We start from the raw sequence: 27,058 nt of genomic DNA, 5'->3' as shown, positions 1-27,058 counted from the left end.
CGCCGGTTGAGCCTCCCAACACGTCCCACCCCACCCCAATGGCAACAACTGCTTCCCTTCCCTGCCATTTCTTTATCGAGAGGGGTGGCAGGTGGGGTGGAGGAGAAACAAGATGCGTGGAGCGAGATGTGGCTCCCTTTGCCATTGCTTCTCCCTCCTCTTGGTAAGCATGACACACCTCCTACCCCTCGCTTAGCCACCTGCCACTTTAGGGATGCAACTTCGGGTGGCAGGTAGGACGGGTGAGAAGCAGGACGTCCGTCATGTTCCTTGCCTTTGTGTCCAGGGAAACACGCTGTAAAAGAAAGCCTTATCGTGAGTTCGAGAAGTTTGATTGTGTTTCCCTGGACACAACAGCGAGGAAAGTGACAGAGCTTGAAAGGTAAGATCTGTGTCTTGCTTGCCTGCCCCACCTGCCACCCACAAATTGCATCCCTAAAGGGGGCGGGTGGCTAAGCAAGGGACAGGAGCCCTACCATGCCCAGCGAGGGGGGGAGAAAAGACGGGGAGGGAAGTCACGTCTTGCTCCCTGCGTCTTGCTTCTCCCCCACCCCATCTGCCACCCCTCTCAATAAAGAGATGGCAGGGAAGGGAAGCAGCCAGGCTACTGTTGCCATTGGGGTGGGGTGAGATGTGTTGGGCCGCTCAGTCAGCACGAAGAACAGGGAGGGAAGAGCATGTGTCCCCCCTTCCCCACCCCAGCCTCATCTCAACTCAACCCGTAGCCCTGCCATGGTTCCCTGCCTTCCACGTGGCCTTCCCAGGAGACCAGCTTGCGAAGGCAGGGAAGCGGGCTTGGCTCCCGGGACCGCCGGGAAGGCAGGCAAGCATGGCAGGGCCACCCGGCTGTGGGGAAGAGAGCTAGCAGCTTCCTTCCTTCCCCGAAGCTCTGCCATGCTTGCCTGCCTTCCAGCCTGCCTTCCAGGTGTCCCCAGCTTGCCATCCACCCCCACCACGCTTCCCTTTTAGCTTTCTTTAATGCGCCCCGCTTCTCTCCCCAAACCTTGGGAGGCGGCGTCCTCCACGCCGCAAAGCCCTCCAAGCAGCTGAAGGAGGGGAAAAGAAAAAAAACCCCTTAGCTTCTGAAGCCTTCGAAGGTGTGTGTGTGTGTGTGTTTGACTGCACTGAAGTGAGCCACGTGAAGGGAGCTGGGTAACAATGCCATCTACTATCGCTGCTGCCTCCACCTCTGCCTCTCTCTGCCAACAGAAGTCAGAGAGGAAAAAGGAGCGTTTCTCCGCATTTCATCCCAAGTCAGCCGCCCTCACTGGAAACATGGAGAAGCGCTCAGCAAAGCAACTGCTTTTTCCCCTCCGACTTCTATGGAGGCAGAGAGAAGGAAGAGGCAGAGGTGGCAGGATCACGTGGCTCACTTCAGCGCTGCCAAACACCCCCCCCCTTCAAAGCCTTTTCTTTTCTTTCCCCCCCCTCCTGCAGCCACCTTGAGGGCTTTGGGGAGGGAAGCGGGACACGTTAAAGGCTGGCTGAGGAACTCTGGGAGTTGAAGTCCATAAGACTAAAAGCTGCAAAGGTTGGTGACCCCTGCCCTAGACCACCACCAAGTGGTGGGTTTTGCTGGCATTTCAGGAGGAAGGGAAGGGAGGGAGGGAGGGAGGGAGAGAGAGCTTATAGAACTTATATGAACTTATAGAAGAATTCTGTGTGAAAAAGTTTAGAGAGAAATTCTTCTAATCTACTATTTCGTTTTAAATGTATACTTGGATTGAATCAGTTCTTAAATAAAATAACTATTAACATAAAATTTAATATGATATACAATTTGATATTTTCTTTTTTGTGATCTGGATTTTGTTTGAATAAAGTTCCATTTTTGGTATAGTTTAAGACTTAAAATTCATAATAATTCATACTTAAACTTTAAATGCGAATTATTATGAAATAAATTTATCTGAATTGAATTTGGTTTAATCTTCAATGTATTGAATATATTTAATTTAATTTGATAGAAAATATGATAATTTTTATTGCGCATTTTATTTTTGTAGTCAAAGATTTTCATTATTTGAATTTTGTTTCTTTGTAAATGTTGTGTGTTATGTTTGATTAGTTATTGTTACAAGTACTATATATGGTGCTGAGAATAAATGTCCAAATAAGTGTTCTCGACTTTTTTTTATTTATTATCCGTGCCACATTTTTTATAAAGGTTAGTACCAATCACAACATGTTTCATTTAACATATTGATATATATCACAGTAATGATGTATTTTATTATCTCTCATGTAATTTACAAACTTAAAAATGGGAGGTGAAAGGGCCTCATAAGTGGAATAGCCTAGGGCCTCTTTTCATCTAAATCCGGCCCTGCTTATATGGCAGGACTTTTACAATTGTAACGGACCACAAACCATTACTGGGACTCCTGGCTGGGGACAAACCCACCCCGTCATTCATGTCACCCAGAATGACACGTTGGGCAATATTCCTGGCTGGCTACGCCTATCGACTCATCCACAGACCCGGGACGTCCATCGGAAATGCAGACACATTGAGCAGATGCCCATCCAAGGAGCCAGTGGAAGACCCCGCACCCATGCTCAGCCTGCTCCACATCGACGCCGACAGAGACCGTCCAGTCACATCAGCTGACATGGCAGCCCACACCCAGAGGGACCCCATCATCAAACAGGACACCTCCTGGGTCCTGCGAGGCTGGCCTACCGAGAAACCGGCAGAAAAATTCAGCCCATTCACACGGAAGCAAAAGGAGCTGTCCACCATGAAAGGCTGTCTGCTATGGGGAGACCGAGTGCTGATTCCCAGCTCCCTGCAATGAAAGACGTTGTAAACACTTCACAACAGGCACTCTGGCATCGTGCGAATGAAAGGGCTAGCACGGAGTTACGTCTGGTGGCCATCCCTGGACAAAGACATCAAAGAATGGGTTGCCAGATGTGACCAGTGCCAGGAAGTGCGCCCAGCACCAGCCCAAACCCAGCTGTTGGAATGGGAGACACCGAGCAGCCCCTGGGCAAGAGTACACATCGACTTTGCGGGTCCAATGCAAGGGCAGTACCTCCTGATAGTGGTGGACGCATTTTCCAAATGGCTGGAGGTCATCCCGATGGCATCTACCATGTCTGAAGCCACCATCAGGGCGCTCCGGCGCCTATTCGCAACGCACGGGCTGCCAGATGTCCTGGTCTCGGACAACGGACCTCAACTCACTTCAAAGACCATGGAGGAGATCCTGGCCGGATGGAGCATCCGCCATGCCCTCTTGGCCCCCTACAGGCCAGCTGGCAACGGACAAGCTGAAAGAATGGTGAGACTGACCAAAGAAGCGCTCACCAAGATGGGCATGGGCAACTGGCAGGAAAGAATAGACAACTTCCTCCTCACCCAGCACATCACGCCGCATGCCACCACCAGAAAAAGCCCGGCTGAATTGTTGATGGGCAGACAACTGAGGTCACCCTTGGACCGGCTACACCCTCAGTACAACCCTGAAGTGTCAGCAACGGCCAGCCACCTGCTTTGCGCCTTCGCCATAGGAGACCCGGTGTTTGCGCTAAACTTTCACGGCTCTCCGAAGTGGCTGAAGGGGAGAATAGAGAGCACAACAGGCCCGAAGTCCTACAGAGTGGAGCTGGAAGATGGACAGGTCTGTAGACGTCACATCGACCAGCTCCGGAAAAGGTGGAGGGAGATGGGTCGAAACCAACCTGATGAGGCAGGCCTACAACACCCCGAAGAGGTAGGCCTGCAACCGCCCGGCGAGGTAGGCCTACCACACCCCGGCGAGGTAGGCCCGCCACAACCCTACGGGGTGGGCCTACCTCAACCCCGCAAGGTAGGCCTGCCCCAACCCTACGAGGTGGGTCTGCCACAACCCAACGAGGTAGGACCGTCAACCCCGGACGAGATAGACTGGCACCACCGCAGCGAGACGAGCCATCGGCGATCGAGGGAAGTAGACCAGTACCTGCAGCCAGAGGGGAGTCCGCACTGTGCTGACCAGGGGTCCAGCCATCACCCCAGCGAGGGAGACCTCCACCTCAATGACAAGGTAGACCGGGGACAACCCAGGGAGGGAGAGCCACACACCCCCTGCGAGGTGGTCTCACAACACCCCAGTGAGGGAGACCCGAGCCGCCACACAGTAGACCGGGGACAACGCAAGGAGGGAGGCCGGTAATGCCCCGGCAAGGCTGGCCTGCAACCACCCAGTGAGGGAGACCATCACCACCACCCCGACAGGGTTGACCAACACCACCCCGGCAAGGTCGACCTGCACGGACCTGACAAGACAGACGGAAGACCCCCCCGGCGGGGTCGGCCACCCGCCATGACAAGCCAACACGCAGACGGAGATGCAACAACAACAACAACAACAACAACAACATCAACAACAACAGCAGCAGCAGAAGCAGCTGCGACCCCAACATCAGCAGAAAGGCAAAGGGAAACCAATGGACTTACCGGACATCAGTCGGCACCCACCGATCGTCAGCAATGTCCAGCCGTGAGGTTCCAGAGTTTCCGGTCAGGGAAAGGACCAGAGACACCAGCGGGTAATTCCAGATGTTGCGGCTGGAGGTGCTGGGACAGGGCCCGCACACTCGACGGCCGGACTCCAGTCCACCCCGGATCGGGGGCCGGAGAGGACAGAAGCCCCGCCTGCCCAGGTAGGCGGCGAAGCTCAGTGTGAACTGCGCAGGTCATCCAGAACCACCAGGCGTCCCGCCTACCTGCGTGACTATGTATTGTTGATTGACTGTGATGGACGTTTTTCAGACTAGGAGGGGAGGAGTGTTATTTAACACCACTGACAATGCTGCTGCCCTACAAAACGACCTTGGCTGTGTCAGAATGGTTGCGTAATTGGCAACTCTAAATTTCAACTAATAAATGTTCTGTCCTACACATTGGCAATAAAAATCAGAACACCAAATACAAGTTGGGTGGAAGCAATCTTGTAGATGACCCTCACTCTGAAAATGACTTAGGAGTACTTATCTCAAATGATCTAACCCCAGAGCTCTTGTAACAGCATTGCCAAAAAGGCACTAAGAGTTGTTAACCTAATTTTTCAAAGTTTCTTCTCCGGTAATATTGTATTGCTAACTAAGGCATACAAAACCTTCGCCAGACCAATTCTGGAATACAGCTTGTCCATTTGGAATCCACACTGTATTTCAGACATTAACATGATTGAGCGGGTTCAGAGATATTTCACGAGAAGAGGTCTCCACTCCCCTACTCACAATAAAATTCCCTATGCCACCAGGCCTAATATTTTGAGGTTGGACAATTTGGAATTGTGCCGCCTGCGGTCCGATTTAAGCATAGTACACAAAATTGTCTGCTACAAGGTCTTGCCTGTCAACGATTTCTTCAGTTTCAACCACAATAGTACACGGGTAAACAATCAATACAAACTCAAGGTAAATGTCTTCATACTTGATTGCAGGAAATACTGTTTCAGCAACAGAGTGGTCAACGCCTGGAATGCTCTACCCGATTCTGTTGTTACAGCCTCAAACCCTCACAGTTTCAACCTCAAACTGTTTACCATGGACCTCACTCCATTCTTAAGAAGTCCCTAAAGGGGGCATGCATAAGCAGACCAGCGTGCCTACCGTCCCTGTCTTACTGTCCCCATTTATTTGTATTTACTTCCTTTGTTTATGTTCTTACCTATACTTGTTATCTTGTACATATTTGACAAATAAATAAAATTAATTAATTAATTAATTAATAATAAAATCACCACAAACATAATGCAGATGTTTCTTAATTTAAGAAAGGGAGGATAGAAAATAATTCCTTCAGAAAAGATCTCAAATACTATGTAACCAGTGAGTTGGCTAAAAGATAATGTAGAAAGTTAGCACCCACCTCTTCATTCTAGAAGAATGAAATATTTTAGGAAATTTTAAAAAGGCAGAATATTTTATTTCCCTAAAGGAAAAATAGAGAAACATGTTCTTGGAGACAGAAAGCAGCCCCCAAAGGAGGCTTGGTAGTACAGTGGTTTAATGCACCCTGTAATTAACACAGCTGCCTGCAATTTCTGCAGGTTCGAATCTTACCAGGCTCAAGGTTGACTCAGCCTTCCATCCTTTCTAAGGTAGGTTAAATGAGGACCCAGTTTGTGGGGGCAATAAGCTGACTTTGTATAAAATATACAAAAGTATGAAGGCTATTGCTTAACGCATTGTAAGCCGCCCTGAGTCTCCGGAGAAGGGCGGCATATAAATCAAATAAAAAAATAAAATAAAATAAATCTTTCTTAATAGCCCCCAGCAGCTATTTTTGTTCATTGAGAAAGATTGGGCCAGCCTATCAACAAAAGACCTCCAGCTCCAGGATGATGGGATTAAGACATGACTCCTCAAGACATAATAGGATTATAGTGGTGCAGTGGTTAGAGTGCAGTACTGCAAGCTACTTCTGCTGACTGTCGGCTGCCTGCAATTTGGCAATTCAAATCCCACCAGGCTCAAGTTTGACTCACCTCCTTCTGAGGTGGGTAAAATGAGGACCGAAATTGTTGGGGGCAATAAACTGATTCTATAAACCGTTTAGAGAGGGCTGTAAAGCACTGTGAAGCAGTATATAAGTCTAAGTGCTATTGCTATTGCTATTAACCCACTACCATCTAGCAGCAAAGCTCACCACATTGCATCACCCTCCAGGCTTCAACCAAACGTAGTTCAGATAACCTACAAAGCCAGCTGTGACCCCTACAACAGCCAACAGAATACATGTTCTTGCACAAGAACAGGAAATTCAAGTGCAAAGCCGAAGGAAAGGTATAAAAACCCCTCACTCTCAACTCCATGTGGTCAGTTACCCAGAATCACATGTGCTTGGTGGTTCTGCTTCATCAATAAATGGATCTCTTTCCAATCAGCCTCCAGCCTCCATTTTGTCTCCAGTGCCTTTTTCCCAGCTTGGAACTGAGCCAGATGGAAATTTCTACCAACAATAATAAAATTACAGAGAGACACACAGAAAAATTTCAAAACAAAATTTTGCACTAATAACAGATTTCTTACATTCACTTTCATTCTTCCCTCTATGTTTCACACATTATGGTTAGAAAAGTTTGGAGGCACTGAATGTATTTTTTTCTTCCTGGAGAGGGGTAATGATCAAAAGAAGTTTTCCCTGTCTTGTCACCTTCCAAACTATAGGAACTATAGGAACCTAGAGAAATACATAGCTAGATCTATAGCTTAACTCATTAACACATTGTATCAACTTAGCTCATTAAATCTGTTACGATATTTTCAGGATCAGACTCAATAAATAAGTTGAGAATTAGAAGTTCAAATAAAACACTGTTTATTTACAGAAGGCATTCTATATTCACTGAATAATCACAGATAGAAGAACAGAAGGAATGCATACAGCTCCTTATATATACAATGGGTGGAGCTAGATATGGGAGTGGTGAAATATGAATACATTAAGTAGTGAAGAATAAGTTAACCCCTGATACCTTGATCATGTACTATTTACATAATGAAGAATAAGGCATTTACTTGTGACAAATCCCCCTCTAAATGCCGATTCGATATATTACAACAATTACATTCAGATTCAGAACAATATAAAACTTGTAACTTAGAAGTCAAGTATTTATGCTGCTTAGAAGGCAAAGGCTTTGTTAATATGTCAGCTATTTGCTCTGATGTTTCGCAATGAACTGCTTTAATAAATCCATCCTGAGATAACTGTCTCACATGTTTGAATTTTATATCTATATGTCTGGACCTTTGTCCAATAGCATCGGATCTAGATATTTCAATAGCAGCCTTGTTATCTTCATGCATGATAAATGGTAAAGTGGGTTTCTTCCAAGTGTCTGATAGTAAGTCATTAAACCATATAAGGTTATTTGAGGCCTTAGACAGACAAACATATTCTGCCTCAGTCGTTGAGGTGGCTACTAAATCTTGTTTACCGGTATACAGTAAACTGGACAATCGTTAAGGAAAAATATATAACCAGATGTGCTTTTTCTACATGTGGTATCGCCAGCCCAATCCGCATCGGCGTAACATGTGAGGATGGGCTCTTTGACATTATTAGGTTCCAATAGCAAGCAGAAGTCTAAACTATTCTTTAAATATCTTAATATTCTTTTGACAGCTTCCCAATGATATAGTAACGGTTTGCTGACATGTCTAGACAATAAGTTGAGAGGCAAAGCAATATCAGGTCTAGTCCAATTGGAAATATATAGAAGGGAACCTATGACTGATCTGTAAAGCGTATTATCTTTAAATTCAGGGGATGACTCGTCTGTGTTCTTCAAAAAATCAGTTTGCATGGGAGTGTCGCATGGCTTAGCATTACTTAAATTACATTTATTCAGAAGTTCTATGATTTTGTCTCTTTGAGAAAGTTTGAATCCCCTTTTTGTTTTACTGATTTGAACTCCAAGATACTTATTTACCTTACCTAATGATTTCAAAGAGAAATGTTCATTTAGTTTTGTTACAAATGTCTCTCTCCTCTCTTTATGTTTACCTATATACAAAATATCATCCACATAAATTAATACAAATTCTAGAGAATCACCCTCTTTTTTGACAAAGAAACAGTTATCAGCAGCAGTAGCATTGAAATTCATAGTTTTGAGTACTTTTACTAAACATTCATACCATCGTTTACCAGATTGTTTCAACCCGTATAAACTTTTGTTTAGTAACCAAGTTTCATTTTTGTTTGTGTATTGACTATGAGGTGCTCTTACATATATTTCTTTACCTAATTTTGCATGTAGATATGCAGTCTGTATGTCGTATTGGAATACATCAAGGTTGAGTGCTGATGCTATAACCAGAGCTGTCTTAACACTCTCGGTTCTTACTGTGGGAGAGTATGTGTCTGTATAATCCTCGGGATATTTTTGTGCATAACCTTGTGCAACTAGCCTAGCTTTGTATAAGGTGTTGCCTCCCTCTAAGTTTTTAATTTTATATATCCACCTAGTGCCAATAATAGTTTTGTCCTTTGGTGCAGGTGTAGGTGTGAATACATTTAGTTTTCGTAAACTATCCATCTCTTTAGTCATGGCTGATTCCCACTTTTTCTTTTCTTCAGGGGGAAGCTTTAACACTTCCTCATATGTGTTAGGTGTTGATGTTTCTCCATCCATATACATTACATAATCTTTGTATTTGTTTGGCACTTGATTTCTGTTACTTCTGATCGTTCTTTCTGGTTTACTATCATTGTCATGTAAATACCTTGCTTCCTTTTTAGTTAATGAATCTGTCTTTATTTTGCGTTGACTGTTTGTCCATGTTTTGATTTTATTTTTATGTGCGTTGTGATTGTATTCTTCTCTAGTCTTTTTTTCTTGAGGTTTAGTGTCTGGATTGGTATTTGGGAATATTTCATTAAGATGTATTTTAGACCAGTTGGCCTGTTCATGGAACACAGCCGTTCTGGAAACTATAAATTTGTTATTACTATCGATAAATCTGTATCCTTTTGTGCCTGTTTCATATCCCATGAACCTAAGTCTTCTGGATACGTTCTCACCTTTGCGTCTCAATTGCTTAGGTATGTGTACGTCTGCAGTGACTCCAAATATGTGCATGTGTGCTATTTTTGGTTTCCTATTATACATTACTTCATATGGTGTCTTGTTTACTATGCTGGACCAAGTTCTATTTTGTGTATAATTGGAATATTGTAAAGCTTCTGACCAGAATTGTTTACCTAAGCCAGCATCCTCTAATGTGCATCTAATCATGGTTTGTAATGTTGAGTTCTTTCTCTCTACCACTCCATTTTGGAATGCAGAGAAGGGGCTAGATGTGTAATGTAACATTCCTTTGTCTTTTAGCCATTGGGAGAATTCCTTTGACATGAATTCACATCCCCTATCTGTCATGATTTGTTTTATTTTAATATTATGTTGTGTTTCTACACGTTTGTAAAACTCCTTAAATTTCTGAAAAGTTTCATCTTTGTGTTTTAATGTATAAACAAACCCATAACGACTATAGTCATCCACAATGGTTAGAAAATAACGTTTTCTATATGTGATTGATGGCGTTAGTGGACCAACTAGATCCATGTGTACCAAATCAAAAATTTTGTTGGTTGATCTTGTTGACTTTCTGGGTTTGGGATTAGTTTTGAGTTTTGTAGATTTACATACTGAGCATTCCAAATAGTTTTCACAATTTTTTATTTTAACACCTTCAGCATGTTCAGTCATCTTTTGTACTACAGGAAAACTGGCATGTCCTAATTTCCTATGTAAGACATGAGCACACTCATCATGAATTGGTTTACCTATTTTAGGCTTTTTTTCATTGGGTGTGTCTTTGTGATTATGAATTACCTCATGTTCCTCATTGTCACTACTACTATTGCCTCCATTATCTATGTCATTGTTATCTTCCATATTGGAATCAATGTTGTGTAACCATCTCTCCTTTGTCATTAAATAAGGTAGACCTCCTTTGGTAATCACAGTACCTATACTTATTCTGTTTTTCTCTAATGTTGCTCTTCCTTTTGAGAACACAATATTTATGTCAGAATCTCTGCTTAGTTTTATTGCACTAAGTATGTTATGAGGTATTTCAGGTATTAACAATACCCCCTCTATTTTTCCTAGGCCAGGTAAGGTTATATTCCCTCTACCTATGACTTGAACCTTTTCTTGATTAGCTACTTTAATTACAAATTTATCTTCTACAAATGAAGATAATATATTTTTATTATTTGTAGTGTGATTAGTTGCTCCAGAATCAATAAGCCAATCGTTGTTCTCTGGTTGTTGTATGTTAGTATTGTCATGTTTGTTTAACCCATTCAGTGAACCAGACCTTCTATCCTTTGAATTATCTCTGCCCCCTCTATGTTCTCTATAGTTGGGTGGACTTCTCTATCTATGTCTATCAATGGATGACTGTCTGTTGTGGTATCTATTTCTATATTCTGATCTTTGTCTTTCTCTTAGGAGTTTAGGACAATCCCTCCTATTATGTTCTTTGGATCCACAGTTGCGGCATCCAATTGGTTCGTGATATCTTTCTTGAAATGCTACCTTCTTATATTGTTTATGTTCCATGTGATTGTTACAACGACTCCTCCTAGAATTGTCTTCAGCTATTAGCTTATTAGATAGATTTTATATGGATAAATATCCTAAATTGATTGTGTCTAAATGTGATATATAATTATCCCACGATGGGTCTAGTGAGTTAATGATAACACTTTTCATTGTTTGATCTGAAATTATCTCCCCCCTTAAATGCAGTTCTGCTCTAATTTTGTTTAAAGATATTAAATGTTCACTTATGGTAACCCCTGGCTTTATCCTAGATGAGAAGAAATCTTTAGACATCCTTGTAGTAGTAGCTACACTTTCACTGTGAAACAATTTAAACATGCATTGAATAATTTCTGAGACAGTCAGATTTTGCTTAATACTGTGATACATGGCAGGAGATATACTGGAAATTAATAAGAAAAATGCTCTATGGTGTAGGCAGTCCAATTTTAGAGTCCAAGGTCTTTTTGGTGGGTTAGTAATAAAAAACAGTAAGTTTTCTTTTAGAAAGACAACCTGGAGCTGCTGACACCATTCTTGCAAATTAATACCATCTATTCTCAGTTTTGGGAAGTCATTGGGCAAATTCCCAATATTGTTGGATCCATTACTTACAACTGGAGGTAGTCCATGATCTTGTAAATGTTGAAAGTTGCAAAACGGCGTGGGGATGCTTGCAACGAGTCTGAATGATTCTCTCCGTTCCTCATGTCTTCCGAAGCTGTCTGCGTAGTCTTGCACATGCACGTTGTTCATTTTGTTCCTGAAGCCGTCGTGAGAGGTTCTCGCTGCTGCAGCTCCCTCGCATTGTTCTTCTTCCGAGGAATCGGTCTCCGGCTCGATCTTGGGAGTCCTGGTGATAGCAGGCGCTCGCTTTCTTTCGTTGGGGACGCTGGTCCTTGGGATCGTCTGAGGCGTGGGGTGGTATCTGCAGGGCTCTCTGGGTTTAGGCGTCGGTGCTCTCGTCGTTTGGATAGAAGCGGGTAGATTTTGAGGCGTTCGCTTGCTTGCTTGTCTTTTCGTTGATTCTTTAGTGATTTTCAATTTTGGTCCAAATGCTGCAAAGAGCGTTTTCATTGCTGACTTTACTCGCATATCTATTGAAGCTTCTTCAATCTCTGTGTCTGATTCTTCTGAGGTGTAAATTTTCTCTCTTTCATTTCTTGCATTGAGTAAGGCTTTTCGCGCCAGATATTTTGAATCCCGCTTTCTGATTGGCTCTGCTTCGCTCATCTTAGGGGTCTGTTGAAACCAAGATGGCTGCCATTCGAAATTTTGCGCGGGACTGTTAGTTTTCTTCTTTGCTGTATTTTTGTCTGCAGGCAGATCGCTCACCGTTTTTGAATCTTTAAATTTATCTGGAACGATGTGCTTCTCTCTCGCTGCTCCGTTGTTTTTTAATATGTCTTGGAGGTTCGCGATGAGGTTTTCATCGTTCTTTTGGCTTTTTAAGAGTTTTAGTATCTCTGACCTGAGTTCGTTGTTTTCTATTTCGTTTTCTTCTTGGTCATCAGTTTCATCTATTATTTCTTCGTCGTCTGTAGTGCATTCTTCAGATTCTCTCGATATTGCATTCGTGGACTCATCGATTATTTCTTGATCTGCTTCCATTTCTTTGCTGTATGCCCTGGTGTTGGGCCTATCTCTTTTGTTTCTGGAGTTTTCTCTCTCAGACATGTTTAAGATTTTATTGAGTCAATTTAACCATCCTCTGCTACCAGATTGTTACGATATTTTCAGGATCAGACTCAATAAATAAGTTGAGAATTAGAAGTTCAAATAAAACACTGTTTATTTACAGAAGGCATTCTATATTCACTGAATAATCACAGATAGAAGAACAGAAGGAATGCATACAGCTCCTTATATATACAATGGGTGGAGCTAGATATGGGAGTGGTGAAATATGAGTACATTAAGTAGTGAAGAATAAGTTAACCCCTGATACCCTGATCATGTACTATTTACATAATGAAGAATAAGGTATTTACTTGTGACAAAATCTTTCACAGAAAATAAAAGATCAAAGTTCTCACCTTTCACCCTGGCTAGGCCTAAAACATGTCTCTCAATCTCTCTCTCTCTTGTGTTGCACTTACATCCACACCAGACATAAACAATTTTCAAATACTTCACCCAACTTTTTCTCCAGGCAAAAACGTCATTATTTTCAGGGAGCTTTTTCACAAGCCATTAATTCTATTTTCCAAGTTTTATTTATTATTATCTCTTTTATTCATTAAATATGAAACTCAGTCAACTGAACATTTAAAAATGTATCACAAATACCATTGACTGGTGCTAATGGTTGATACAGGTTGCTGCCAGCATCCTAGGTATCAACCAAGTACCTTCCTAAGATGTATGATGTTCCAAGTAGCACAGTTTTTTGCAGTTCCGCTGGTGTTATTGCAGGAAGCTGCAATTTGCTGATGTATCTTATAAAATTCTTGGACATGGTACCAAGTGCCCCGATGACAATGGGTTTCACTGTTACATGTTTCATCCATAGCCATGTAGTTTCGATGGCCAGGTAGCGATATTTTGTGATTTTTTTCCAGCTCTTTTTCTTCGACTTTGGCATCTCCTGGTACCGTGATGTCAATAAATTGTACATTTCAGTTTTCAACAACTGTGATATCTGGCCTGTTGTGTTTCAAGTGACGATCCATCTGTATTCAAAAGTCCCACAAGATCTTCACCTTCTCATTTTCTATAACTTTTTCCACTTTATGTTCCCATGACTTTTTGGATACAAGAAAGTCATATTTTTAACATAATGACCAGTGGACTAATTTAGCAACTCGGTCGTGTCTAGCTTTGTAATCAGTTTGTGCGATTTTGCTGCATTCACATATTAAATGTGAAACAGTTTCAACTTTGTTGTTGCAAAGTCCGTAAAGCCCTGAAGACGTTTTTATTTCATCAAGCCGGCCTAGCCTAAATGGTTTTTAATTGGGATTTTAAATTTTATGGATTTGGGGTTTTAAATTTGGGTAGCCAATGATTTAATTCTTTTAATTATCTTAACTTTTGCATTTGTATGTTTTTTAATTTTGGCTGTTCACCGCCCTGAGTCCCTTCTGGGAGAAGGGCGGTATACAAATTAAATTAATAAATAAATAAATAAAGTCAGCAGTTTGGATTGTCGGTGGATTTTTGTATCTTTGCTTTCATGGCATTAGTTTGTAGTGCTTGTTCTTGAGTAGCAAGTATTAAACCTTCCGTTTCTTTCTGGATGGTTCCCATTTTAAGCCATGCCCATGTAAAATTGTCATTATAAAGTTATTATTGTTGTTATTGTTATTATTGTTATTATTATATTTATTTATTTTGTTTGTTTGTTTGTTTGTTTGTTTGTTGTGTCTTGTATAGTATTATTAGAAAGTCTGCTCTCCCGGGTCTTAGAAATGACCCAATACAAATACACACACACACACACACACACACACACTTTTTAAAATCATTTCCAGACCTGTGGAGGTTTTGTCCCTTTAAATTTCTACTTTTCCTGAGGCAACTTGTGACTTGTTCCCCAGGCAACGGGAAAAATACAAGGAGTGGTTCCAATAAAAATGTGATGGTGGGGGCTAACTAGGGGTGGGATTCAGCTGATTTGGACTGGTTCGGATGTTAATTTTAATCTGGTTCGCTGAACCGGTTGTTCTAAGGACTGGCTGACTCTACCCACCCCACCCCTCCCAGGAGTCTCCAGATGGCCCATTTTGGATGCCAGGTAAGCACAGGGCTCACGCAGAGGCTCTGGGAGGGCAAAAAACGGACCTACTGGAAGTACCGGAAGTCCAGAAATGGGCATGTTTCCTGCCTCCGGAGGGCCTCTGGAGCCTGGGGGAGGCCGTTTTTGCCCTCCTGGAGGCTTGAAGAAAGCCTCTGGGGCCTGGGGAGGGTGAAAATGCCCCCCCACCGTGGTGCAGGAGGCCGAGTAGGCCATGCCTCCATGGCCATGCCTACCCAGCAACCAGGCAGTGAACCGGTTACTGAAATTTTTCAATCCCATCCCTGGGATTAACTAGTACCTGCCTATTCCCCACTTGGCTTTAAGCCAAGTCAAGAAGCCCAATTTTTAATTTGTTGGCTGGCCAAACATGTCAACATTTTTTTCTTTTCTTTCATTTTTGTTTTCTTTTCTTTCATTTTGTTTTGTTTTGTTTGCGGCTGCCTAATTGAAATTATATACGGGTAAAGAATTTTTTATGTAAACATATTCAAAGGTACCTTCAGGTGACCATACATGTGCACAAAATTTTAACAAGCCTTATCTCCTTTTCTATTCTATTTAATTCAATTCAATTCCAGTTCTGCTAACATCAAGGAAATTATCATAGAGACACATCAACAAACCAGAAGTCACATCCAAATTATCTGAATATTCAATATTCCAACTTCCAATTCAGACAAGCTAAACTTACATGTTCATGGGAAGAACAACAAAACTTTACTTTCTTCATGGCTTTCCATGTCAAGTGGGTCCAAATAGTTTTATGATGCAGGAGATTTATGTCTCTCCAGGATCAACTAATGAACTTTACTTCGTTCATTAGAATATCAATAGACTCAGAAGATTTACCTCTCTCTAATATCTCTGTTGCCTCCTGGGTTCCAGTTAAACCCTGCTGAGCACTAGGCAACATACCATCGTAACAACCAGCTTGTCCCTCATCATCAGGAGACCCAAATGATCTGCCTCCCTTCCTTCTTTTCTTGTCTTTCTCTTTGTCTTTCCTTTTTCCCAACAAGAACCCGCTTGCCATTGTTCTTCTTGCCTGAATGCAAACCAAGAATCCTGCCAACTATGCCAATTATGTCATAAAATTGAAGCTTTTTAAAATAGAGTTAGCCAATTTTTTTTTAATTTTTGTGTTATTCGGACAAAAAACAAAACAAGTTGCAAGTGCAACTAAGCTTAATTAGTTCCTTTACATTTGTACATATACTTGTCTAATTTCAAAGTTATCTTATTACAATAAGCTATGCCCAGCAAGCAAGAAACTTTCTGATCAATCGATCTGCCGTTATATTCTGTGCTTTCACCCATCTAGCTTCTGACATTGGATATCCTTGGCCTTGAGAGTGTTATCTGGGAGGAGTTCGATCCTGTGGCTCCCGAGGACGTGGACAGGATCTTGGGACGACTGAACGCAACCACATGTTTATTGGACCCGTGTCCCTCCTGGTTGGTGCTGGCTTCCCGGGAGGTTACACGAGGCTGGCTCCAAGGGATTATTAACGCTTCTTTGAGCGAGGGTGTTCTGCCGGCCGCCTTGAAAGAGGCGGTGGTGAGGCCTCTCCTCAAGAAGCCATCCCTGGATCCGGCTATTTTGGCTAACTATCGTCCAGTCTCCAACCTTCGCTTTATTGCGAAGGTTGTTGAGAGTGTGGTGGCGCGACAGCTTCCCCAGTACCTGGATGAAGCTGTCTATCTGGATCCGCTCCAGTCCGGCTTCAGACCAGGGTACAGCACGGAAACGGCATTGGTCGCATTGGTGGATGATCTCTGGAGGGCCCGGGATAGGGGTTATTCCTCTATCCTGGTCCTATTAGACCTCTCAGCGGCTTTTGATACCATCGACCATGGTATCATGTTGCACCGGCTGGAGGGACTGGGAGTGGGGGGCACCGTTCTGCGGTGGTTCTCCTCCTATCTCTCCGACCGGTCGCAATCTGTGTTGACAGGGGGGCAGCGGTCGACCCCAAGGCGCCTTGTTTGTGGGGTGCTCCAAGGGTCGGTCCTCTCGCCCCTCCTGTTCAACATTTATGTGAAGCCGCTGGGTGAGATCATCCGTGGTTTTGGGGTGGAGTTCCATCAGTACGCTGATGATACTCAGCTGTACATTTCCACCCCAGACCATCCCAATGACGTCTTGGAAGTGATGTCCCAGTGCCTGGAGGCCGTGCGGGTCTGGATGGGGAGAAACAGGCTTCGACTCAACCCTTCCAAGACCGAGTGGCTGTGGCTGCCGGCGTCCCGGTATAGCCAGGTGACGCCATCGCTGGTTATTGGGGGCGAATCATTGGCCCCCACGGAGAGGGCCCGCAACTTGGGTGTCCTCCTGGATGCGCGGCTGTCTTTAGAAGGGCATATGACAGCTGTGGCCAGGGGGGCTTTTTGTCAGGTTCGCCTGATACGCCAGTTGCGCCCCTTTCTGGACCGGGACTCCCTATGCACGGTCACTCAAGCACTCATCACTTCTCGTCTGGACTATTGTAACGCTCTCTACATGGGGCTCCCCTTGGGGTACACCCGGAGGCTCCAACTGGTGCAGAATGCGGCTGCGCGGGGGATTATGGGAGCGACGGGGCGCTCCCATGTGACTCCTCTCCTGCGCGAGCTGCATTGGCTTCCGGTGGACTTCCGGGTGCGCTTCAAGGTGTTGGTGATCACCTTTAAAGCGCTCCATGGCTTAGGGCCAGGGTACTTACGGGACCGCCTTCTGCCACCAATAGCCTCCCACCGGCCGGTTCGCTCCCACAGAGAGGGCCTCCTCAGGGTGCCGTCGGCCAGACAATGCCGGCTGACGACCCCCAGGAGGAGAGCCTTCTCTGTGGTGGCACCTACCCTATGGAACAATCTACCCCCAGAGATACGAGTGATCTCCGACCTCCGGATTTTTCGTCGGGCCCTAAAAACTTATTTTTTTCAGCTAGCCGGTCTGTCCTGATTTTAGGGTTAGTTTTAAAAATTTTAATATTTATTTTAATTGACAAGTTTTAAATTATGGGCCAAATTTATAAATTATTTTAACTTTATTTTTTAACTCTGACGTTTGTATAGATGTTTTTTATCTGGCTGTTCACCGCCCTGAGTCCGAAAGGAGAAGGGCGGTATAGAAATTCGAATAAATGAAATGAAATGAAATGAAATATCCTAGGTATTGGAGTTTTCCTTTGTATAACCTGGAATCCAGGATCCTTTTAACATCTTAATGTTAAAACATCACCACTATGATTGGACCTGGAGCTATCCTGGCTACTGACCTCAGTTCTGACCCTACCACTGACTTAAGCAAACTGCAGACATGGCAATTTTAACTCCACTGTCACTGGGTTTATGATTTTCACTATGGAGAAAGGCCCTATAAATTTTGGATCCAGCTTTCAGCAGGGCAGCTTCAGCTTCAGCTTCAGGTACTTTGTGGATAGATACACGTTGTCTCCAATGTGAAACAGTCTCTGGGGTGACCGCCTTTGGCATCACTTTGAACTGGAAGCTCCCTAACAGGCAATTGAAGGCAGTTTTCTCAGTATTTATTTATTATTGCGATTTATATGCCGCCTTTCTCCCTAGGGACTCAAGGCAGTTTACAAAATGACAAATTCGAATACAAATCACAATGAAATAAAATTAAAATCAGCAACCCTGTTAAAAACAGTTTAAAATTATGACAGTGTATCCCCAAACGGATCAGTTGAGTTGACGAAAGAGCCATGTCTTCAGCTCGCGATGGAAGGAAAGAAGGTCGGGGGCCCTCTTTGATCCTCACCCTATAATACGCCTCCCTCAGGTCTAATTTGGTGAAGATCTTCCCCTTGGCCAAGTGACCTAACATGTCCTTCATTAGGGGAAGGGGGCAGTGGTGGGATTCAAATAATTTAATAACCAGTTCTCTGCCCTAATGACCAGATGAGTGAGTGTGGCCATGGTGGGTATGGCCAGGGGGTGTGACAGGCAACACTCGGCCTCCTGCAGCCTCCTGGTAGCAAAAACGGGCCGTGGGGGGCCACACTGTGTCCCTGCCCCCTGTTTTGGGCCTAGTAGGCCTCCCTGCACTTACCTGGGAGCCAAAATGGGGCACGTGGGGACTTCCGGAAGGGGTGGGGAGGGGAGGGGCCACCCAGCAATTTAACAACCAGTTCGGCCAAAGTGGTGCGAACTGGTTGAATTCCACCACTGGAAGTGGGTACTGTATTTTTCAGACTATAAGATGCACCGGAGTATAAGACGCACCAAGATTTCAAAGAGGTAAACAAGAAAAAAAAGTTTTTACCTTCCCCAACCCCTAGGAGCACTCTGCAGGCCTTTGCAAAAAACGGGCCTGTTTTTCACAAAATCGGGCTGCACAGAGAGTTTGGGAGGCCTGCAGAGTGCTCCTGGGGGCTGGGGAGGGCAAAAACATGATGAATGGGTGGTTTGGGGGGCCAAAAACAGGCCAGTTTTTTGCAAAAATGACCCCTTTTTTGTAAAAATGGGGCACACAGAGGGTTTGGGAGGCCTGCAGAGTGCTTCTGGGAGCTGGGGAGGGCAAAAATAAAACACGTGGGTGATTTGGGAGACCAAAATAGGCCCATTTTTGCAAAAACGGGGTATGCAGAGAGTTTGGGAAGCCTGCAGAATGCTCCTGGAGCTGGGGAAGGCAAAAACGTGACTCGTGGTGGGTTTGGGAGGCCAAAATAGGCCCGTTTTTGCAAAACTGGGGTATGCAGAGGATTTGGGAGGCCTGCAAAGTGCTCCTGGGGCTGGGGAAGGCAAAAATGCAATGTGTGGGGGGTTTGGGAGGCCAAAAATGGGCATGTTTTTCATAAAAATAGGGCATGCAGAGGGTTTGGGAGGCCTGCAGAGTGCTCCTGGGGCTGAGGAGGGCAAAAACGTGACTCATGGGGGGTTTGGGATGCCAAAAGTGGCCTGTTTTTCATAAAAACGGCCTCATTTTTTGCAAAAATGGGGTGCGCAGAGGGTTTGGGAAGCCTGCAGAGTGCTCCTGGGGGCTGGGGAGGGCAAAAAATGCCTCCATTTTTGTGAAAAAGGGCCTGCTTTTCACGAAAAATGGGACTGCTTTTGGCCTCTCAACCCTCCCACGCATCGTGTTTTTGCCCTCTTCAGCCCCCAAGAGCACTCTGCAGGCCTCCCAAACCCTCTGTGCATCCCGTTTTTACAAAAAACAGGCCTGTTTTTGGCAAAAACGGGATTCGTGGGGTGAGGTTTCGGGAAGCCAAAAATGGCTATATTCGGTGTATAAGACACACCAACATTTCCACCCTTTTTTAGGGTGGAAAAAAGTGCATTTTATACTCTGAAAAATATGGTATATGTTATCTACACATATTTCATTGATTTCTATAAAATCCCCACACAGCCTCATCGACCCATCCTTCTTAAACAGAACTGGGGCTGCCGCATGGGAACCAGCTGAATATTTAGCCAGCTGAATAAAGCACCAGGCTAGGTTTTTCTCTGTGTAGTTCCTCTATCTCTTTTGGGTCATAGAGTACATTTTCGGCTTGGGGAGCTTCATTCCCAGCAGGATTTTGATGGCGCAGTCAGTAGGACGATGGGAAGATAGGACATTGCATTCTTTTCACTGAACACCTCTCAAGGTCTCTGTACTCTTTAGAACTGAACAGAATCCATGGCAGCTGCTCCAAGGTGGCCTTCAAATTCTCGGCCTCCCCTCCCCCTACTCTCTGTTGTACAGCTTCTCCAAAGACTCTTGCTGGGGGAGGGAGCCTCTTTCCCAGCTTCATCTTTCTCTCTCCCTTCTGCCACCTGTCTGGGTTCCAAGTAATACTGTTCACCTAATTAAAAGTAAAAGGTTTTTCCCCTTCCCCAAACAATCAGTCACATGGTCCAATCATCGTGTCTTCTAGTTGCCTAGTAACTTCACTCCTCCTCTCTCTAACCACCTGTGGGAATGTCCTTGGTTCCCAGGAGAAAGTATTTTGTTTTGGCTACAAACTCCATCTATCTCTATTCCCCCCTCCCTATCCCTCAGCTCCAGTGTGGCAACACTGAAGCTCACAACATGGCCTTGGTCAGGCCATCTTCAGGGTTGACAGGCAGCCCCCCTTAATTGAAAATGACCTCCTGCAAAGGAAAGAAATTACAAAGAAGTTAGTTAAGACTCAACTTACCCCCCTCCCTCTCCCCCTTTGGGGGAAACTTTTGGGTTTCTGAGGATATTTGTCATGACTAACCTATCTGCTTTCCAATCCCAGTTGTTGACCAAGTAACTTCAGAAAGTGGGTACCCTTTCCAGTGTACTAAATACTGCAACCAGTTTCTATGTAGCCTAGAGTCTAGGATTTTCTTTACCTCATAGTGCCAGTGTGTCAAACTGGATTTCTTCAAGGGCTGGATCAGCATTGTAGTTCTCCTCTGCGAACCGGTGGCAGTTAAGTGTGTGTGTGTGGGGGAGCTGGGATGGACGCCTCCTGTAGCACTTTGCCAGCCAAAAATGGCCCACACAGGGGCTTTGTGGAGCCTCCACAGACTGTTTTTTGGTAGCAGAGTGCTGCAGGAGGCCATGGAGACTATGGAGGCCAGAAAACATGGGCTAGTCCTTTGATATTTCCAGGCCGGGCTCACAGGTCTTGAGTTTGACACCCATTTTGTAGTGTGTTTCCCCCTGTACCACTATTGGTTTTGGGGCTGCCTGATCTACCGACCTGATCTGGGAGCCTACTGCCAGCTTTAACAAGCGCTGTGAAAGACCAGATGCACTTTCCCTAACAAGTGGGGGAATCTAAGCTTCAACGTAACTGGGTTGATTACTTTCACTATAGGGAAAGGCCCTATAAATTTTGGTCCTAGTTTCTTCTAGAGAGCCTCAATTTTAAGTACTTTGTGGAGAGGTAAACCTTATTCCCGACTTGGAATGGCATCTGGGGACTGCAACATTTGTCGGCTTGCGCTTTATAGGATTCTGCCACTTCTCGCAAAGTGTGCTTGGTATTTTCCCTTCAATGATTCTATCCATTCGCTTAGTGACATGAATGAGGGGAGTTCCCTGGGAAGTTCGGGCATGGGGACAAATTCCATGCCACTGGTGATTTGGAAAGGGGTCAAGCCGGTGCTGCTACCATATTTCCCCAAAAATAAAACCCTATCTTATATTATTTTGAACCCCGAAATAAGGGTTTGGCCTTATTTTCAGGGGGTCTTATTATTTTGGGGCACAATTTGGGGGTGGCAGGTGGGGAGGGGAGGGGAAGAAGCAAGGGGTAGGAAGCCCTGCCATGCCCGGTGAGTGGGGTGGGAGAAGAGACGGCAAGAATCACAACTGCTTTTGCAGCCTCAATCGGCTGCAAAAGCAGCAGGAAGCCCTACGTGTCTCGTGCCCCCTTCAAAAACAGTCTTATCTTAATTGGTTGCCAAGAGCTTGGCCCCGATTGAGGCTCCCTGTGGTGGAGCTCGCAGCCGAGCGCTTGAGAGGGTCTTGGGGGGAAAGCCCCTTTACGCAACCCAGCCTCTCTTTCAGGTGGGCAGGGAGCCCCCTCCTACCATGCAGCCAGCTGGTTGAGAATTGGGCAGTCCTGGGAACCACTCCCTGGCTGGACACGAAATTCTGGCAGGAAGGTGTCTCCTTTGGGCTACTTGGTGCTGCAGGTGCCAGGCTACAATCCTGGGTCTGGTGGGTGCTGCAGCTCTCAGGCCAGCTGTGCACAGAGCTGGCACAAGAGTTGCAGTGGCCACCAAGGCCAGAGCCTGAAAAGTGCCTGGCTCAGCATAGCTGTAGGCCAGCCCCTGCAACACCAAATAGGCATACAGGCCGGCGCTCAGCAGCCCAAACATTTGACAATGCAGGCTGGTGCCTATCAGGTGCCCAAACACTTTTCACCTGCTTTATCTCCCTCTGGGCAAAAAGTGCAGCAGTTCAAGAGATCAAATATCTGTGTGTGTGTGTGTGGGAGCGACAGAGAGAAAAAGAGAAACAGTGGAGGAGAACTGGATAAGAGGACCAAGCCTTCCCTGCCCAGAAGCAACGTGCAGCATCTCACAGTAAGGAGAATTGCAGGCAATTCTCCTTACTGTGAGAGGCTGCACACTGCAAAAAAGAACAAAGCAAGGCAGTGTGTGTGTGTGTGTGTGTGTGTGTGTGTGTGTGTGTGTGTGTGACAAAGCAAGGCAGAGGCGGAGCTGCCCCAAGGGCCTGCATTGGCTTACCTGAAGGCCCTTCAAGCAAGCCACCCATGCCAAGCCCCCCCCCCCCCAGGGCAGCCACATCCCTTCACTAACCTGCTTTCCAGCTCCGTTCTCTGCTACACATTCAGGATAAGAAAAGTAGTCTGTTGGATTAGGGTTAAAAAAAAAATACCAGTAGTTCAGACCTTCTAACTTCTCATGAAGAAAAAAAAATCTTGCAAAGTTGGAAGGTGTTTTTACCGTAGTCTCACAGACTACCATATTTTTCGGAGTATAAGACACACCTTTTTCCCTGCTAAAAGAGGCTGAAAATTTGGGTGCGTCTTATACTCCGAATGTAGCTTTTTCAAAGCTCTTTTTCAGCCCTAATGAGGTGCTAATGAGGCACTAGCAAGCAATCTTCCCAGCTTTGCCTGCTCCCTCGACTCTAAGCTTTAACGAGGCGCTAGCAAGTGAAGTGATCTCCATACTTTGCTCTGACTCTCAGCTGTTATTTAGAAGCTTTTTTTCAGCCCTAACTAGGTGCTCGCTGAGTGAAGCGATCTCCTCCCCCCCTGCTTTGCCTGTATTTTTCATTGCTGCTTCCTCTCAGCTGTGCCTTAGAAGCTGTTTTTTATCCCCAAGCAGAGGATAAAAAAACAGCAAACTAATGTGCTGAAACTGACCAAACTAAGGACGCTAGTCAGATGAATACCTGGCAGGCAGATTTTTTTTTTCTGTTTTCCTCCCCAAAAACTAAGCTGCATCTTATACTCAGGTGCGTCTTATACTCTGAAAAATACAGTACTTTTCTTGCTCTGCATGTGACGGTGGAGAACGGAGTTGGAAAGCAGGTTAGTGAAGGGATGTGGCTGCCTTGGGAGGTTTGGGGGGGAAGGGGGATGGAGAGAACATTGCTGCCAGCCCTGGATAACTCTCCAAGGTTGGATCGGATCTCTCTCTCTCTCTCTCTCTCCCTCTCTCCCTCTCTCTCCCTCTCTCCCTCTCTCTCTCTCTCTCTCTCTCTCTCTCTCTCTCTCTCTCTCTCTCTCACACACACACACACACACACACACACACACACACACCATTCTTTCTTTGGGATCGCAGTACAGATGCCCCTTCCAGGATTTCAAGACAAAAGGCTTCGGATGAAGCACTTTGGGGATGTGTGTCTGTGCTGCGATCCCAAGTAAAGAAAGATTGGCAGGAAAAGGGGAAGGAGGCCGGCAGCTGGGGAGGTGCTCTGGAAATCTGGGCTGAGCTGCACAGCCCTCGCTGGCTCATCTGATCAGCAGGCAGCAATTATGGGGCTGAACCTCCAGGTGGTGACCAGGGAAGGGAAGGGCTGCCTCCTGTGCTGGCCACACCCACCCCTTCACTAGGGCTTATTTTCAGAGGAGGGCTTATATTTATGCCCACCCCAAAAATCAGGCTTGGCCTTATTTTTGGGACATGTCATAATTTTGGGGAAACATGGTATACACCACATTATTATATGCCACCTCAGCAAACAGCAGTAATGTCAGACTTCGATGCTAGCTCATCTTTTAGTTTCTGGATCATCCTCCCCCCTCCCCCCCCATGGTCACTTGTCACTTTGCCTGTCTCCTTTTTTTTTATAGATAGTTTATTATTTTTTTTATTGAAAAGTTTTATAAGAAATACAAACATTTTCTCCCCCCCCACCCTTCCCCCCCTCCCCCCACCCCCCTCCCTAGACTTCCCAGAACAAGCATAGGGTATAGACATTCACAAACGTAAAACTAAAATATGCTAACAAATTATTGCATTCATATTTTCCCTAGATCTTTAACTCCTTATAACTCAAAAAACTATAAACATAAACTATTTAAAAATATTTCATTCATAAGCTATATGAATCTTCTTATTCAGATACTTCTTTTGTATATAGTCAATCCATCTTCTCCATTCCGATATGTATCTTTCATTTGAATGGTCTTTAAGCTATGATGAAATTTTTGCCATCTCAGCCAAATGCACAACTTTTAGTGTCCATTCCTCAATGGTGGGTGGATCTTCCTTCTTCCAGTACTGTGCCACCAGTAACCTGGCAGCTGTTATTAAATTCAAAACCAATTTCGTCTCTATTACAGTACAATCCGTAACTATTCCCAGCAAAAAGAACTGTGGTGTAAATTTAATTTTTTTCCTTAAAATATTTTGAATAATCCACCATATTTTTATCCCAAAAGCCTTAATTTTTTTACATGTCCACCATATATGAAAATATGTAGCATCTTCACATTCACATCGCCAGCACTTAGGTTGTAAATTTGGATACATACAAGCTAGTTTTTTTGGGTCTAAATGCCATCTATAAAACATTTTATAAAAGTTCTCTCTTAAATTTTGAGCTTGTGTAAATCTTACATTTCTAACCCATATCTTTTCCCATGTTTCCATCATTATTGGTTCACCTATATTCTGTGCCCATTTTATCATACAATCCTTAACTAGCTCTGTTTCTGAATCTATTTCCACTAATACATTATACAACCTTTTTATATGCATTTGACCTTTATCTCTTATTTGCTTTATCAAATTCTCATCCTGTTGCAAAATACCAGTTTTTTTATCTTCTCTCCATCTGGCCTGCAGCTGTCCATACTGAAACCAAGTCCTAATCATTCCTTCTTCTCTTAATTGTTCCATAGATTTTAATTGTAATCTGACTCCTTCCTTATAAAGTATGTAATCTTATCTTGCTTTTGCTCCAAATTTATGTTCTCTATCGCATGTCTGGGTACTGTCCATATTGGTAACTTATCATTTAGTTTATATTTATACTTTTTCCAGACACGCAATAGAGCATTTCTTAATATATGACTTTTAAAAGTCTTATCTACTTTCTTATCATATAATAAATAAGCATGCCAGCCGTAGACCAGACCATATCCTTCAATATTCAATATCTTTTCCTCCGTTAAATTTATCCAGTCTGTAATTGCTGAGAGGGCCACGGCTTCATAATACAATCTTAAATTAGGCATTTTAAGACCACCTCTTTCTCGAGTGTCTTGCATTATCTTATAATTAACTCGCGGTTTCTTCCCTGCCCACACAAACTTGTTTATGCCCTTATGCCATTCCTTCAAATTTTCATCTTTCTTAAGTATAGGTATCATTTGAAAAAGAAATAAAAATTTTGGTAAAATATTCATTTTTACAGCGGCTATCCTTCCCAGCAAAGACAGTTGTAATTTTTTCCAATTTTCCATCTCTTTCTGTATTTTTTGCCATAACGGTTCATAGTTATACTGATACAATTTCATATTTGCAGTCAAAATATAAACCCCTAAATATTTAACCTTCTTAACTATTTCAAATCCTGTTAACCTTTCTATCTCTTCTTTCTGGCTTCTAACCATATTTTTAGCTATTACCTTTGTTTTAGCTGTATTTATTTTAAAACCAGATACATATCCATATGAGCAGATTATATCCATCAAGGCTGTAATCGATTGTACCGGTTGGGCTAAGGTAATAACCAGGTCATCCGCAAATGCTCGTAGCTTGTACTCATGCTGTCTAATTTTAATTCCCTTTATTGTATCCGTCCCACGTATTTTACTTAATAAAATTTCCAGCGTCAAAATAAACAATAACGGAGACAAGGGACAGCCTTGCCTTGTTCCTTTTTCTATATTAAAAATATCTGTTAAACCACCATTAATTATTATTTGCGCTGTTTGTTTTTGATATATTACCTTAATAGATTGTACAAAATGTTCTCCAAGTTGCATCCTTTCTATTAATTTTAATAAAAATTGCCAATTCAATCTATCAAAGGCTTTTTCAGCATCCAAAAAAATTAGCACTGCGGGGACCTGGTTGTTCCTTCCCAAATACTCTAATAAGTTAACAATTTGTCTTACATTGCTTTTCATTTGTCTACCATTTATAAAACCAGTTTGATCATGATGAATCATTTGCTGCATAACTGTCATTAATCTATTTGCTAAAATTTTAGCAAAAATCTTATAGTCTGTATTTAAAAGTGAAATCCGCCTATAGTTTTTAGGATCTGTATTGTCTTGCTCATCTTTTGGAATCAACGAAATAAATGCTGTCTTCCAAGTTGGAGGTACCCCTCCTCCCTGTTGTATATTATTAAATAATTCCT

The 27,058-nt window shown here is 43.9% G+C and overlaps 1 long non-coding RNA gene across 1 annotated transcript in view; it reads left to right on the top strand.

The window, feature by feature from the left end:
* The first annotated feature begins 14,618 nt into the window (after positions 1–14,618).
* LOC117662046 (uncharacterized) overlaps positions 14,619–27,058 on the top strand; it is a 30,236-nt gene continuing 17,796 nt past the window's right edge. Inside the window, exon 1 of the long non-coding RNA XR_009622280.1 lies at positions 14,619–14,790. This is a non-coding gene — a long non-coding RNA (uncharacterized LOC117662046). The remainder of the gene's footprint in view (positions 14,791–27,058) is intronic.

This window comes from Pantherophis guttatus, chromosome 2, assembly GCF_059756535.1.
Source record: "Pantherophis guttatus breed Tessera chromosome 2, ASM5975653v1, whole genome shotgun sequence".
NCBI classification, from domain to species: Eukaryota; Metazoa; Chordata; class Lepidosauria; order Squamata; family Colubridae; genus Pantherophis; species Pantherophis guttatus.
The sequence above is the reverse complement of the archived record's forward strand: the minus strand, read 5'-3'. Positions and strand labels throughout refer to the sequence as shown.